This window comes from Gymnoscopelus braueri (assembly GCF_963280865.1).
Source record: "Gymnoscopelus braueri genome assembly, chromosome: 22".
NCBI lineage: Eukaryota > Metazoa > Chordata > Actinopteri > Myctophiformes > Myctophidae > Gymnoscopelus > Gymnoscopelus braueri.
The window spans coordinates 31100164-31114462 of NC_137624.1; the positions used below are offsets into that span (position 1 = coordinate 31100164).

Here is a 14299-nt window from a genome sequence, read left to right on the forward strand (position 1 = left end):
TTCTATTGATCTCTGAAAAATGGACACATAATCTCTTTTGACTGTCATTGAAGTGTCCAAACTTTCCTAAACCTTTGAGTTGTAGAACCATACACAAACATAGCAACAGTCAGTGAGTTTTAGAAGCCTAGTAAGAAATGTAGACAAGCAGCTATCTGTCGCTGACACTGTGAGAGTATTTATGGCAATGACTACTGAACATCATGTTTTTTGTATTTACTTTTTATTTACTTCTATAAAGCCATACATGTTCAGAAGCTCTATCAACATGTTTCTACTTCCCACACTGTGTCCTGGTGATTTCAGTGGACTGTGTGTCTCCTTCATGGGTCACCTTGCAGCTGAACACCTCTCCCTGCTCCCACAGTGCCTTGCTCATGGTCAGGGTGCTGCTGCGCCCGTAGCGGCCGTCCTTCTCCACCTCCTCTGAGGTCAGGACCCCGGCCGTCACCTCCTTCCCGTCCACCTCCCAGATCACCTGGGCTCCTGGGGGGTTGTAGCCACTGAGCAGACAGGCCAGGGTGGCTGAGTCCCCAGCAGAGAGCTGCTCAGATGAGGGAGGAAGCAGAGAGACAGAGGGCCTGACCGGCACACCAGCTGGACAGAAGAGAACACAGTGAGTTCTATTTGTACCTACAACTAGCATAGAACCATACAGTTATACAGTACATATAGAGAGAATAGATAATTAATTATATCAACTTGATTTTACTTTGTATACAACTATCAGAGCAAGCATGAAGTCATTTAGTGTCTATGTATATTGTGTAGTACAACAGCAAGAAATTATTTTTCACTATGGAACAACCAACCCTTGGGTACAAACAGATGCTTTGTGGGGGGAGCTGACAATGAACGTGTAAAAGTAATTAAGTCAATACATATGGGTAAGCATAGGGTGTTCTAATTAAAATTAACACTTTCTAAATTGTTCTAATTATATGTATTTATATGTTTAAAGAGAAAGATTTTGTGATATTCGTGATATTAGATATATCTCTGTTAATTTCTTTTAAATTGATGAACACTTGGGAAATTTATTTTAGGATAAAAAATAAATATTGACTACTTAATGACTCAGCTATCATTTAATAATAAATGAACTTTTGCATCAAAATTCTTCAATCACACGTTTTGAGAATAAATCCAAACACAGGTCAGTCATCTATGAAGATAAATGGAAAAATAAAATCACTACTTACTCTTGACAATGAGTTTGGTTCCTCCACCAAACGTGTACCACAGTGATCTATAGTGGTGAAACCATCGTACAAAAACCTCCTCTACACATCAATGACTTCACTCACTCACATACTGTAGTAACACTGCAGCTAAAGCATTATGAATAACTGACTAATACTTTAATATGTTATTTATATATTACTAACAATGATCTAGTACTTTTTAAATACTTATGACTGTTCACACACTCAGTGAAATGATTCAATGTGTAGTGTAAAAGTGTAATGTTTTGAATTTGTATTAATGCATCAATTGTAATTATAACAATATCTTACTTAATTCTTATTAACTAAGTAATAACTTTGTGTATGACAATAAAAAATGTTTTTATTCTGTGACAAAAACAAAAATTTAGCATTTTTGATATTTTTTATTCTGGATAAGAAAATAGAAAAAATGTGCCATTTTTTATTTTTGTTCTGTACGGGGACGAAAATCACAAATGTGATTTTGGAAATGTAATTTCAAATTGAAAATCTAATTATACTAAGATCCCCAGACCGTATTCAGTAAATATGAGTCTTACCACAGACAGACAGGAGCCATCATCTTGTTTCAGTCACTTCACTTGGTGTTTTACTGTAGGAGGTTTTTGTACGACTCTGTATCACTGTGTGAACGGAGTGTCATAACGCTGCTGACAGTGGTAAACTCCTGCATCTTCAGTCTGGATGTTACTGATGGTTAAACTGAATTCTAGATCACGTTTACTGCCTTGGTAACGACCGGATGTGGAACTTGTATAAAAATCCATGATTAATTTAGGAGCTTGTCCTGGTTTCTGGTGGTACCAGACACAATAACTACCGATGGCACTACTACTAGCTGTACAGCTGATGACAGCAGACTCTCCTGGCTGTACGGTGACAGATTCTGGAGTCTGGCTCATCACATAGTCTCCAGTACATCCTGAAACACACAACATAGGAACATTAACTCACCTTGTTCTCATATTATGCTGTTTAGACCTATAGCCATGTATTTATGAGTCTTATTTATCTATGCCAAAAACTCTTGAACCGATCTCATACCAAAACTGGGTTTCTTATAGGGTCGCTAGGGTTCACGTGTTTCATTGTTAATGCTATCTGAACAGTTTCTGAGTCTACAGTATATCTGCCAAATCTTCCATGTAACACTATTTATGTTACACCTTACAACACACAAATATGGGAACATTAATTATGTTATACCTCTGACAGCTTTGATGCATAAAACAAGCAGCTCAAAATGTTAAGCAGAAAGTAATGGTGTGTTTTATGAGTTAGAAATCACTCACCTTGGATGTAAAGGGTGATGAAGATGTACATGCAGATGACAGACATGTTGCTTTAACAGTATGATCTGTAGCACTGAGGAAAAAGAGTCACGCTGGCAGATATAAAGCACAGTGTCCTCTCTATGCAAATGAACAGTGGACTGACTCATTTTACTTGTTGTGTGTTGAGACTCCATACTGACATGTTTTCATTTGTAATGGTCTGGACAAGAGAGGCTCATTCTATAGATATTGACTTGATTGTTTGTGTAAAAGTTATACAAAAAAAGTTATATAAACAATCTTGTGTATTTAATACAAGGTGTTTACTTGCCACATGGGTGTCACAGTCATAACCACGACAAATGCATGTTAAATGCAGGTAAGAATTGACAACCATTTTTTCGTAATGCATTTTGATTAGATTTGTATGTTATTATAACACAGCGGTATTATAACATTAGTACTGTGTCATTCAGAAGGCATTAGTTATTCATTAAGTAATTTTTAAGCAATTTAATAAAACTGACAGACCTACAATAAATGACAAACAGCTTTGAGGTAGAGCAGAACTGGAAGGTGTGTGTGTGTGTGTGTGTGTGTGTGTGTGTGTGTGTGTGTGTGTGTGTGTGTGTGTGTGTGTGTGTGTGTGTGTGTGTGTGTGTGTGTGTGTGTGTGTGTGTGTGTGTGTGTGTGTGTGTGTGTGTGTGTGTGTGTGTGTGTGTGTGTGTGTGTGTGTGTGTGTGTGTGCTCGTGCGTGAGAATGGGTGAATGTTACATGCCTTATATAGAGATAAAATAGAAATGCAGAACACACTATGAATGAAATATTCAACTTTACTCATTTTTGTCATAAATTGTCATCATCTCTCATTCTTCATCTACTCAAGGTCACATGGGTGTTGATGGACAAGGTGATGAAAGTGGACAAGGACATGGTGGAACACAGTTAAAAAAAACATTTCCATTTTACATTTACCTAATCTTATATCTCATACTATTAAATGATTTTACCTTATCTCATATCTTATTGTATGGTGGTATCTCATTTAATGATGCAAAAACCAGTGGTGGAAAGTAACAGAGCACATTTAAAAAAAAAAGTAATTCTGTATAATGAGCACTTTTCTTTTTGTACTTTAAGTATATTTTGATGCCAATATTGTTGTACTTTTACTCAAGTACAATTTTGAATACAGGCCTTTTACTTGTAACAGAGTATTTCTACATTGTGGTATTGCTACTTTTACGTAAATAAAACATCAGAGTACTTCCTCCATCCCTGTTCATTTGCATAGAGAGGACACTGTCCTTTATATCTGCCAGCGTGACTCTTTTTCCTCAGTGCTACAGATCATACTGTTAAAGCAACATGTCTGTCATCTGCATATACATCTTAATCACCCTTTACATCCAAGGTGAGTGATCTTTAACTCATAAAACACAACACTACTTTCTGCTTAAAACTTTGAGCTGTGTTGTAAGGTGTACCATAAAATAGCGTTACAGGGAAAAATAGGCAGATATACTGTGTAGACACAATAACCTGTTCAGATAGCATTAACAATTAAACACATGAACTCTAGCATTCCCATTCGGGAGTGAACATTCAGTGAAAATAACAGATCTATTTTTGGCTAAGACTGTTGGTATGAAGAGAAAAAGGAACAGACCATAGCCCTGGGGGACCTCGGTCAAACTATACTATAGGGTTAAAGTGTAAACACCGGGATAGTTACTTACTAGATAGTAGTTATAAGACCCATACATGTATGGCTATAGGTCTAAGCAGCATAATGAGAACAAGGTGAGTTAATGTTCCTATGTTGTGTTTTTCAGGATGTACAGGAGACATTGTGATGAGCCAGACTCCAGAATCTGTCACAGCACAGCCAGGAGAGTCTGCTGTGATCGGCTGTACAGCTAGTACTGCCATCGGTAGTAATTGTGCCTGGTACCACCAGCAGAAATCGGGACAAGCTCCTAAATTCATGATCAGATTTTCTTCAGGAATGACATCAGGTCGTTACCAAGGCAGTGGACGTGATCCTGCATACAGTCTAACCATCAGTAACATCCAGACTGAAGATGCAGGAATTTACTACTGTCAACAGTATAACGCCTTTCCGTTCACACAGTGATACAGAGTCGTACAAAAACCTCCTTCACCGAAACACCAAGTGACTGAAACAAGATGATGGCTCCTGTCTGTGGTAAGACTCAAAGTAATTACTGAATACAACCATTTTGTATTATTAATAAGAAACATAGTTCAAGTATATACCTTATGTACATAATATATTTTTATATATTCAATGTGTGTGTGTGTGTGTGTGTGTGTGTGTGTGTGTGTGTGTGTGTGTGTGTGTATATATATATATATATATATATATATATATATATATATATATATATATATATATATATATATATATACACATATATATATATACACATATACATATATATATATATATATATATATATATATGAACTGAAGTCATTAATAGTTATCATAAATAATTTTTCATTATCCTCTGAATTATTTCACAAAGTGTGTGAAAAGTGTGTGAACAGTCATAAGTATTTAAAAAAGTACTAGATCATTGTTAGTAATATATAAATAACAGATAAGTCAGTTATTCATAGTACATTAGCTGTGGTGTAATTACAGTATGTGAGTGAGTGAAGTCATGGATGTGTAAAGGAGGTTTTTGTACGATTGTTTCACCACTATAGATCACTGTGGTTGACTTTTGGTGGAGGAACCAAACTCATTGTCAAAAGTAAGTAGTAATTTTATTGTTCCATTTATCTTCATAGATGACTGACCTGTGTTTGGATTCATTCTAAAAGTTTGATTGAATAATTTAATTTATTATTAAATTCTATTATTTTGTGAAGAAAAATTGCATGAAATTCACTTTTTAATAAGCAAAAGACCCGCAATATTTACTGTTTAGTCATTAAAACAGAATAATAGTCTGTAAAGCATTAATGAAATATATGCTTATTTACTTTACTTAAATAAGTGAATATTTTTAGCAGTTATGCTCTGCATGTTTTGTTATACTAATAATAATAATATCATAATTAAATAGCTTATGTAGCATTTTTACGTCTTTATTTGATGTGAAAACCATGACTTGTAAAATTCTAAAATAGGTTGAATGGAAAATGTTATATAATTAAGTAAATGTCAAATGAAGTGCATATAATTCATAGCTTCTTCCATGTGTACGGTATCACTGTAGGTGATTTTATGCCACTTGTACAAATATAATTCATTTTGATTTGATTTGTATTCAAATACAACATTTCACTATGCTTACCCATATGTTTTGAGTTCATTACTTTTGCAAGTTCATTGTCAGCTTCCCCCACAAAGCATCTGTTTGTGCTCAAGGGTAGGTTGCTCCATAGTGAAATCCCTGTGCAAAAAAAGGAATTTCTTGCTGTTTTACTTCACAATACAGAAACTCTACATGCCATAACGCTTGCTCTTTATGGTGTTCTCTTCTGTCCAGCTGATGTGCAGGTCAGGCCTTCTGTCTCTCTGCTTCCTCCCTCATCTGAGCAGCTCTCTGCGGACTCAGCTACCCTGGCCTGCCTGCTCAGTGGCTACAACCCCCCAGGAGCCCAGGTGAATAAACCATTCCTAATTACTGTACAACCACATGGCCAAAACATACACTACATATAGTAAGTTATGTCTCATTGTTACATAGTGCATAAATATATATTACATATTCAAGCAATGTGTAGATCATGAAAAGTTCTCCTTCTGTTTGAATACATAACATATGTGAACTATGTTGCTTATGGTGAGAGTGAGAGTAACTTATAAGTACATACGTAGCCACATAAGTATCCATTGTACGTTTTGTAATGAGATGGTGTTGCCAGGTGATCTGGGAGGTGGAGGGGAAGGAGGTGACGGCCGGGGTCCTGACCTCAGAGGAGGTGGAGAAGGACGGCCGCTACGGGCGCAGCAGCACCCTGACCATAAGCAAGGCACTGTGGGAGCAGGGAGAGGTGTTCAGCTGCAAGGTGACCCATGAGGGAGACACACAGTCCACTGAAATCACCAGGACACAGTGTGGGAAGTAGAGAGACGTGTTGATAGAGAGCTTCTGAATAGGTATGGCTTCAGAGAAGGAAAGAAAAAGCAAATAAAAACACATGACATTAAGTAATGTGATTGTCATTAATACTTTTGTGATCAAATTCATGCACATCCCCCCGTGTTGGTGAGTCAAACAGTAAAACATGAAGAAGCCTTCCTTTGAAATTGACTTAAATACTTTCACAGTTTCAGAGGCAGAGAGCTGCTTAATTTCTTCAAAAACTCAGTGACTGTCGCTTTATGTTCATGTATGATTCTAAAACGCACAATTACTGTCATCAGGTTTGAGTTCGGCCACTTCAGTCTAATCAATATAGATTCTGTGTCCATTGTTCAGAAATCAATAGAACACAAGATGTGGTTCATTATAATGAATGTCACTCTTTGTCATTAATATCGTACGTACATTCACAGTGTGGACTGTATGCTCTGGCTACTGGCTTGGATGAATGGCCTTTACAAATAAAAATAAATGTTACATCTGCATAGTTTGAGTTCTTCAGACACACATACTGTACTGTACATCATATCTGCTGGTGATAAATCAAATAGTGGGTCAAACAGTACTGAAAGTATGTTTTAGTATTAAGTATGTTTTTGTTCTAATCTGTTGGTATTAACAAAGCAATGATCTGATTCCAGGTAGACGTAAAAAAGAAAAGAAAACCTCTTTATTGGAATACTATATTGTGCGTAGATCACAAAGTGAAAACTCAATATATAAATCACCACATTACTCTTTGTCCTTTATCTGTGACTCATGTGAATAATTTTATGTCAACCCATTTTTGAATAAACACTGGTTAAAGACGGTTGGATCAGAACATCTAGTGTTCCATGAAGCATTAAAAACCTGATTGTTTAGGTGTGTTTGTAAAAGCAGTGTGAGTCTCTGAGGAAACAGGTATAATATTTCTATTTGATCCCTCGGGGGAAATTCAGTTTCCAGCTTCACCCAGCTGATTGCTCTTCAGTTCAGACTTCAGTGCTGGGGGTAGTTAGGGGTCTTGCTCAGGGACACCTCGACACATTGCTGGGGCTCAAACCTGGGACCTTCTGCTTCACCAGCAGACATGGTTACTTTAGTTTAGACCCTTACATTTATGTCATATTAAGATACAGTATGTCACGAGGAAAACTTCAGACAATATCCGTTTCCATTAGGACAGATTGAAAATAACTTTATACTTCACGTTTAATCATTCGAACATCCCAGCATCCCACATTTGCCCAAAATAGCAGATCTATAAGCTCACAATGCGACTGCTATTTTTGGCGAAGAGATTTGACGTAGATTAAAAAAAAAGAGCGCACCAAGTACAGTGCAACTCAGCTCCGTTTCACTAAGTATGGTGGATATAAGTGGGTGCCACAGCACTCACTTTGAGAAACCCTGCTCTATAGTTAGCAGCATAAACCACTCTACCATAATGACCATGCAAATCTAAGTCTTAAGGGAAATGCTAACAGTTAGCACAGTTTCACTGTCCACTGAGCAGATGTTAAAAGTTTCATAATCAGGTTTAAGACAGTGAAACTGCTTTTAGCTGTGAGTTGTGTAGAGGCCCCAATATGTGATTACAATTTGGGGATTGGACGATGCGTTCATGATTTTAGTCATTCTTTTGTGAAATAGACCCCTCCTACAAACTTTGGATGGCAATTACAGGCAATCAGAATGGAATATGAAAAATCGGACTCATATTATCGCATGTCTCCAGAGATAATGTAAGTGTGAGATAATAATGGCCGTGGCCTATATGGGGAGTTGCCATGATCCAAGGAATCCAGGGAACTTTCTCTCTTTAATTGTATGACCCCACAGTTCAAGAGTTATAGGCCAAAACGTAAAGTGGCCAGGTATAGCGCAACCATGAGGCCGATTAGAAACATTTTAGGTGGAGTGTCTTCCTTGGCCTACTTGACGTTGCCATTGAAAATAAGCCCATCTGTCTTGAAGGGCAAGTGGACAGGGGAGATAAAATGTGTTCTCTTTTAAACAGTGAGTTCATCATCAAGACAAACTGATTTCCCCTGGAAAGAGAACAGAGTAACATGTTCAGCACATCATCACAGCTCAGAGGAATCACATGTATGAATTAATTGTGAATTGAACTGTTGCCTTCAGTCTTTTATTTGCATAGTCATGGTACAGTGGTCTGTGCTGCTGACTAGAATAGAGCATCAGCTCTCCCAGATGTTTTGTTGTTTCCTCAGAGACACCAAACACTCCATCAGGGCTTTAATGATTCATGGAACACTATATGAACCAGTGTTTATTCAAATGTGGGTTGACATAAAATTATTCACATGCACTGGCAGATAAAGAACAACTTTAATAAAAGAGGTGGTGTTTATATTGAATCTTGTCTTTGTCGTCTACACTCAATCTAGTATGCATCTTAAAACATATTTCAGCTGTAATCAGATTACTGATTTGTCAATCCCAGCAGATTAGAATAAAAGCTTACAATACTGTTTGACCCACTATATTTGATGTCCTGTAAGACCTATATATGTCTGAACAACTCAAACAATCCAGACGTATCCAAGATAAACCATGACATTATTTAATCACTGACATCTTCTGACTCCTCCCACTGTGAGTACAATAATTTCATTAAATTGTTCTTCTATAAAGCCTTCTACGTCTTTGTGTGTTGAAGCAATCATACAATAAAATGAAGAATATCTCTGCATCCCACAGTGTTACAGTAAAAATGAATGACAAAATGCTTACTTCATCAACAATTATTTTTATTAGCTTTTTCTTAAAAGCCATTCATTTTCATAAGCATTGAGCCAAGCCAGGAGTCAGAGGATCTCTCTACAGACCACAGTGTACATACGTGTACGGTATTAATGACAAACAATGACATTCATTATAATCAACCACATCTTGATGATTTTATCTTGTGTTCTATTGATTTCTGAACAATGGACAGAATCTATTTTCACCGTCATTGAAGTGTCCAAACTTAACCTAAACCTTTGAGTTGTAGAACCGAACCGAACCGAACATTTAGCAACAGTTAGTGAGTTTTAGAAGCGTTAAAAAATGTGGACAAGCAGCTCTCTGTCTCTGACACTGTGAGACTCAGTATTTATAAAAATGACTTTACTCAACATCATATGTTTTTATTTACTTTTTATTTCCTTCTGTAAAGCCATACATGCTCAGAAGCTCTCTATCAACATGTCTCTACTTCCCACACTGTGTCCTGGTGATTTCACTGGACTGTGTGTCTCCTTCATGGGTCACCTTGCAGGTGAACACCTCTCCCTGCTCCCACAGTGCCTTGCTCATGGTCAGGGTGCTGCTGCGCCCGCATCGGCCGTCCTTCTCCACCTCCTCTGAGGTCAGGACCCCGGCCGTCACCTCCTTCCCGTCCACCTCCCAGATCACCTGGGCTCCTGGGGGGTTGTAGCCACTGAGCAGACAGGCCAGGGTGGCTGAGTCCCCAGCAGAGAGCTGCTCAGATGAGGGAGGAAGCAGAGAGACAGAGGGCCTGACCGGCACACCAGCTGGACAGAAGAGAACACCATAAAGAGCAAGCGTTATGTCATGTTTCAGCAAGAAATTCTTTTTTTTTACACAGGGATTTCACTATGGAACAACCCTACCCTTGAGTACAAAACAAAGCCAGACATCAGACATCAGACATAAAAAAAGAGTGTAGGAGGAGGCTTTGTGGGGGAAGCTGACAATGAACTTGTAAAAGTAATGAACTCAATACATGTGGGTAAGCATATAGGTTGTTCTCATTTAAATGAGTGCTTTGCATATTGTTTTAGTTCTATTCATTTATATGTTTTAAGAGAAAGGTTTTGATATCAGAAGGTTTTAGTACCTCTGTTATGTTTGTTTTACATTAAGGACCACTTGGGAAATAAGTGTTTTTAAGTGCTGTCCTCATGGATTTTTGTTTCATGATGCCACGAGATGTTGTGTTTGAATCCAAATAGAAATCAAATCAAAGTTGATTCTATTTGTATGTACAGTCCAGCTAGCAGAATCACCACAGTAATACAGTGAACATAGAGAGATGATAATGAATTCTATTAACTTCATTTGACTTTGTTTGTACGACTATGTACACGTAGCCTACTACATGTATATGAACAGAGAGAGAGACGGTTGATTCTATTCACTTAAATTACACTTAAAGTCTACTGTATTATTATTATTAGTATTAGTATTATTGTTATTATAACATGCAACACATAACTACTACAACTGTAATAAATAAATACAATTATTGACTACATAATGAGTCAGCTACAGTATCATCTAAATAAACTATACTAACCATTAGTAAAGCAAAATTATATCTTTCGTAAATGTTTTACTGATAATTGTACGGGGATTTATTTTCCAAAACAGTACATATTACAGGTCTGCTTATTAAAAAGTGAATTTCATGCTACTTTTCTTCCCAAAAATGATTTAAAAAAGTGTTTAATAATAAATAAGCTTTTGGAACAAAATTCATTTATAAATAAATCCAAACACAGGTCAGTCATATATGAAGATAAATAGAACAATACAATCACTACTTACTTTTGACAATAAGTTTGGTTCCTTCACCGAACGTGAACCACAGTGATCTATAGTGGTGAAACCATCGTACAAAAACCTCCTCTACACATCAATGACTTCACTCACTCACATACTGTCATAACACTGCAGCTAATGCATTATGAATAACTGACTTATACTTTAATCTGTTATTTATATATATATTACTAACAATGATCTAGTACTTTTAAATACTTATGACTGTTCAAGTGAAATTATTGTGTGTAGGCCTATAGTGTAAAAGTGTCATTTTTGTATTTGTATTATTGCATCAATTGCAATTCTAACAATATCTTACTTCATTATTATTAACTAAGTCATAACTTTGTGTTTGTATAACAATACAAAATGGTTGTATTCAGTAAATACATTGAGTCTTACCACAGACAGACAGGAGCCATCATCTTGTTTCAGTCACTTCACTTGGTGTTTCACTGTAGGAGGTTTTTGTACGACTCTGTATCACTGTGTGAACGGAAAGCTTTGACGCTGCTGACAGTGGTAAACTCCTGCATCTTCAGTCTGGATGTTACTGATGGTTAGACTGAATTCTAGACCACGTTGACTGCCTTGGTAACGACCGGATGTGGAACTTGTAGCAAAATCCATGATGAATTTAGGAGCTTGTCCTGGTTTCTGGTGGTACCAGACACAATAACTACTGATGTCACTACTACTAGCTGTACAGCTGATGACAGCAGCCTCTCCTGGCTGTACAGTGACAGATTCTGGAGTCTGGCTCATCACAATGTCTCCTGTACATCCTGAAACACACAACATAGGAACATTAACTCTCATATTATGCTGCTTAGACCTATAGCCATGTATCTATGAGTATTATTTATCTATGCCAAAACTCTTGAACTGATCTCATACCAAAAATGTTTTTCTTATAATTCTGGTTCACCTCTGAATAGGGTCGCTAGGGTTCATGTTTTAGTAATGCTATCTGCACAGTTTCTGAGTTTACAGTATATCTGCCAAATCTTCCATGTAACAATATTTATGTTACACCTTACAACACACACACATGGGAACATTAATTATGTTACGCTATACCTCTGACAGCTGACAGCTTTGATGAATAAAATAAGCAGCTCAAACTTTTAAGCAGAAAGTAGTGCTGTGTTTTATGAGTTAAAGATCACTCACCTTGGATGTAAAGGGTGATTAAGATGTATATGCAGATGACAGACATGTTGCTTTAACAGTATGATCTGTAGCACTGAGGAAAAAGAGTCACGCTAGCAGATATAAAGCACAGTGTCCTCTCTATGCAAATGAACAGTGGACTGACTAATTTTACTTGTTGTGTGGTGAGACTACATACTGTACATGTTTTCGTTTGTAATGGTCTGGACAAGAGAAGCTCATTCTATAGATACTGACTTGATTGTTTGTGTAAAAGTTTGCAAACAAAAGTTAGGTAAACAATCTTGTGTTTGTGTTTGTGTGCGTGTGCGTGTGTGTGTGTGTGTGTGTGTGTGTGTGTGTGTGTGTGTGTGTGTGTGTGTGTGTGTGTGTGTGTGTGTGTGTGTGTGTGTGTGTGTGTGTGTGTGTGTGTGTGTGTGTGTGTGTGTGTGCGCGTGTGCGTGTGCGCCGTGTGTGTGTGTGTGTGTAGTAGTGTGTGTGTGTGTGTGTGTGTGTGTGTGTGTGTGTGTGTGTGTGTGTGTGTGTGTGTGTGTGTGTGTGTGTGTGTGTGTGTGTGTGTGTTACATGCCTAATATAAAGATGCAATAGAAATGCAGAACACAATAGAAATGCAGAACACACAATGAATGAAATATTAAACTTGACTAATCTTTGTCATAAATTGTCATCATCTCTCCATCTTCATCTACTCAAGATCACATGGGTGTTTATGGACAAGGTGGTGAAAGTGGACAAGGACATGTTGGAGCACAGTTTACAACATTTACATTTTACATTTACCTAATCTTATATCTCGTACTATTAAATGATTTTACCTTATCTCCTATCTTATTTTACGGTGGTATCTCATTTAATGATGTGAAAACCAGTGGTGGAAAGTAACAGAGTACATTTACTCATGTACTGTATTTAAGTTAAAACATTTTTTTTTATCAAAAGCAACCAATCAAACCCTATGTTATTTGATGTATATTCGAAAATAGCCAATTTATTACTCTTGAAGACGTTTGAAAAGACATGTGAAATGGGCCATTCTGCATAATGGGTACTTTTCTTTTAGTTCTTTTAGGTTTTGATGCCAATATTGTTGTACTTTTACTCTATTTATTACTATTTTGAATACAGGCCTTTTTACTTGTAACAGAGTCTTTCTACATTGTGGTATTGCTACTTTTACTTAAGTAAAATCTCATACTTCTTCCACCCCTGTTCATTTGCATAGAGAGGACACTGTGCTTTATATCTGCCAGCGTGACTCTTTTTCCTCAGTGCTACAGATCATACTGTTAAAGCAACATGTCTGTCATCTGCATATACATCTTAATCACCCTTTACATCCAAGGTGAGTGATCTTTAACTCATAAAACACACCACTACTTTCTGCTTAAAACTTTGAGCTGTGTTGTAAGGTATACGTAAAATAGCATTACAGGGAAAATTTGGCAGATATACTGTAGACTCAGTAACCTGTTCAGCATTAACAATTAAACACATGAACTCTAACATCCCTATTCGGGAGTGAACATTCAGTGAAAATAACAGACCCATTTTCTGCTAAGAGTGTTGTTATGAAGAGAAAAGGGAACAGACCAAGTATAGAGCCCTGGGGGACCCCGGTCAAACCAAGTATATAGGGTTAAAGTGTAAATAATTAAACCGGGATAGTACGTAGTTATAATACCTATAAATATAATGACTATATAGGTCTAAGCAGCATAATGAGAACAAGGTGAGTTAATGTTCCTATGTTGTGTGTTTCAGGATGTACTGGAGACATTGTGGTGAACCAGACTCCAGAATCTCTCACCGTACAGCCAGGAGGCTCTGCTGTCATCAGCTGCACAGCTAGTACTGCCATCGATGATGACTTAGCCTGGTACCACCAGAAACCAGGGCAAGCTCCTAAATTCATCATCGATTTTGATACAACAATGACATCAGG

General features: G+C 37.2%; 3 gene segments (V, D, J or C); 1 reads left to right on the forward strand and 2 right to left on the reverse strand.

Moving 5' to 3' along the window:
- Positions 1–30: 30 nt before the first annotated feature.
- On the reverse strand, positions 31–1242 carry LOC308078953 (Ig lambda-3 chain C region-like; the record flags this gene model as incomplete). The annotated part of the segment is given in 2 exons: positions 31–597; positions 1203–1242.
- Positions 1243–4694: 3452 nt separating this feature from the next.
- LOC308078954 (Ig lambda-3 chain C region-like) lies at positions 4695–6610 on the forward strand. The segment is given in 3 exons: positions 4695–4713; positions 6028–6143; positions 6407–6610.
- Positions 6611–9366: 2756 nt separating this feature from the next.
- On the reverse strand, positions 9367–12423 carry LOC308078448 (Ig kappa chain V region Mem5-like). The segment is given in 4 exons: positions 12358–12423; positions 11675–11969; positions 11188–11219; positions 9367–10151 (listed from the first exon to the last, which is right to left on the reverse strand).
- Between the last annotated feature and the right edge of the window lie 1876 nt (positions 12424–14299).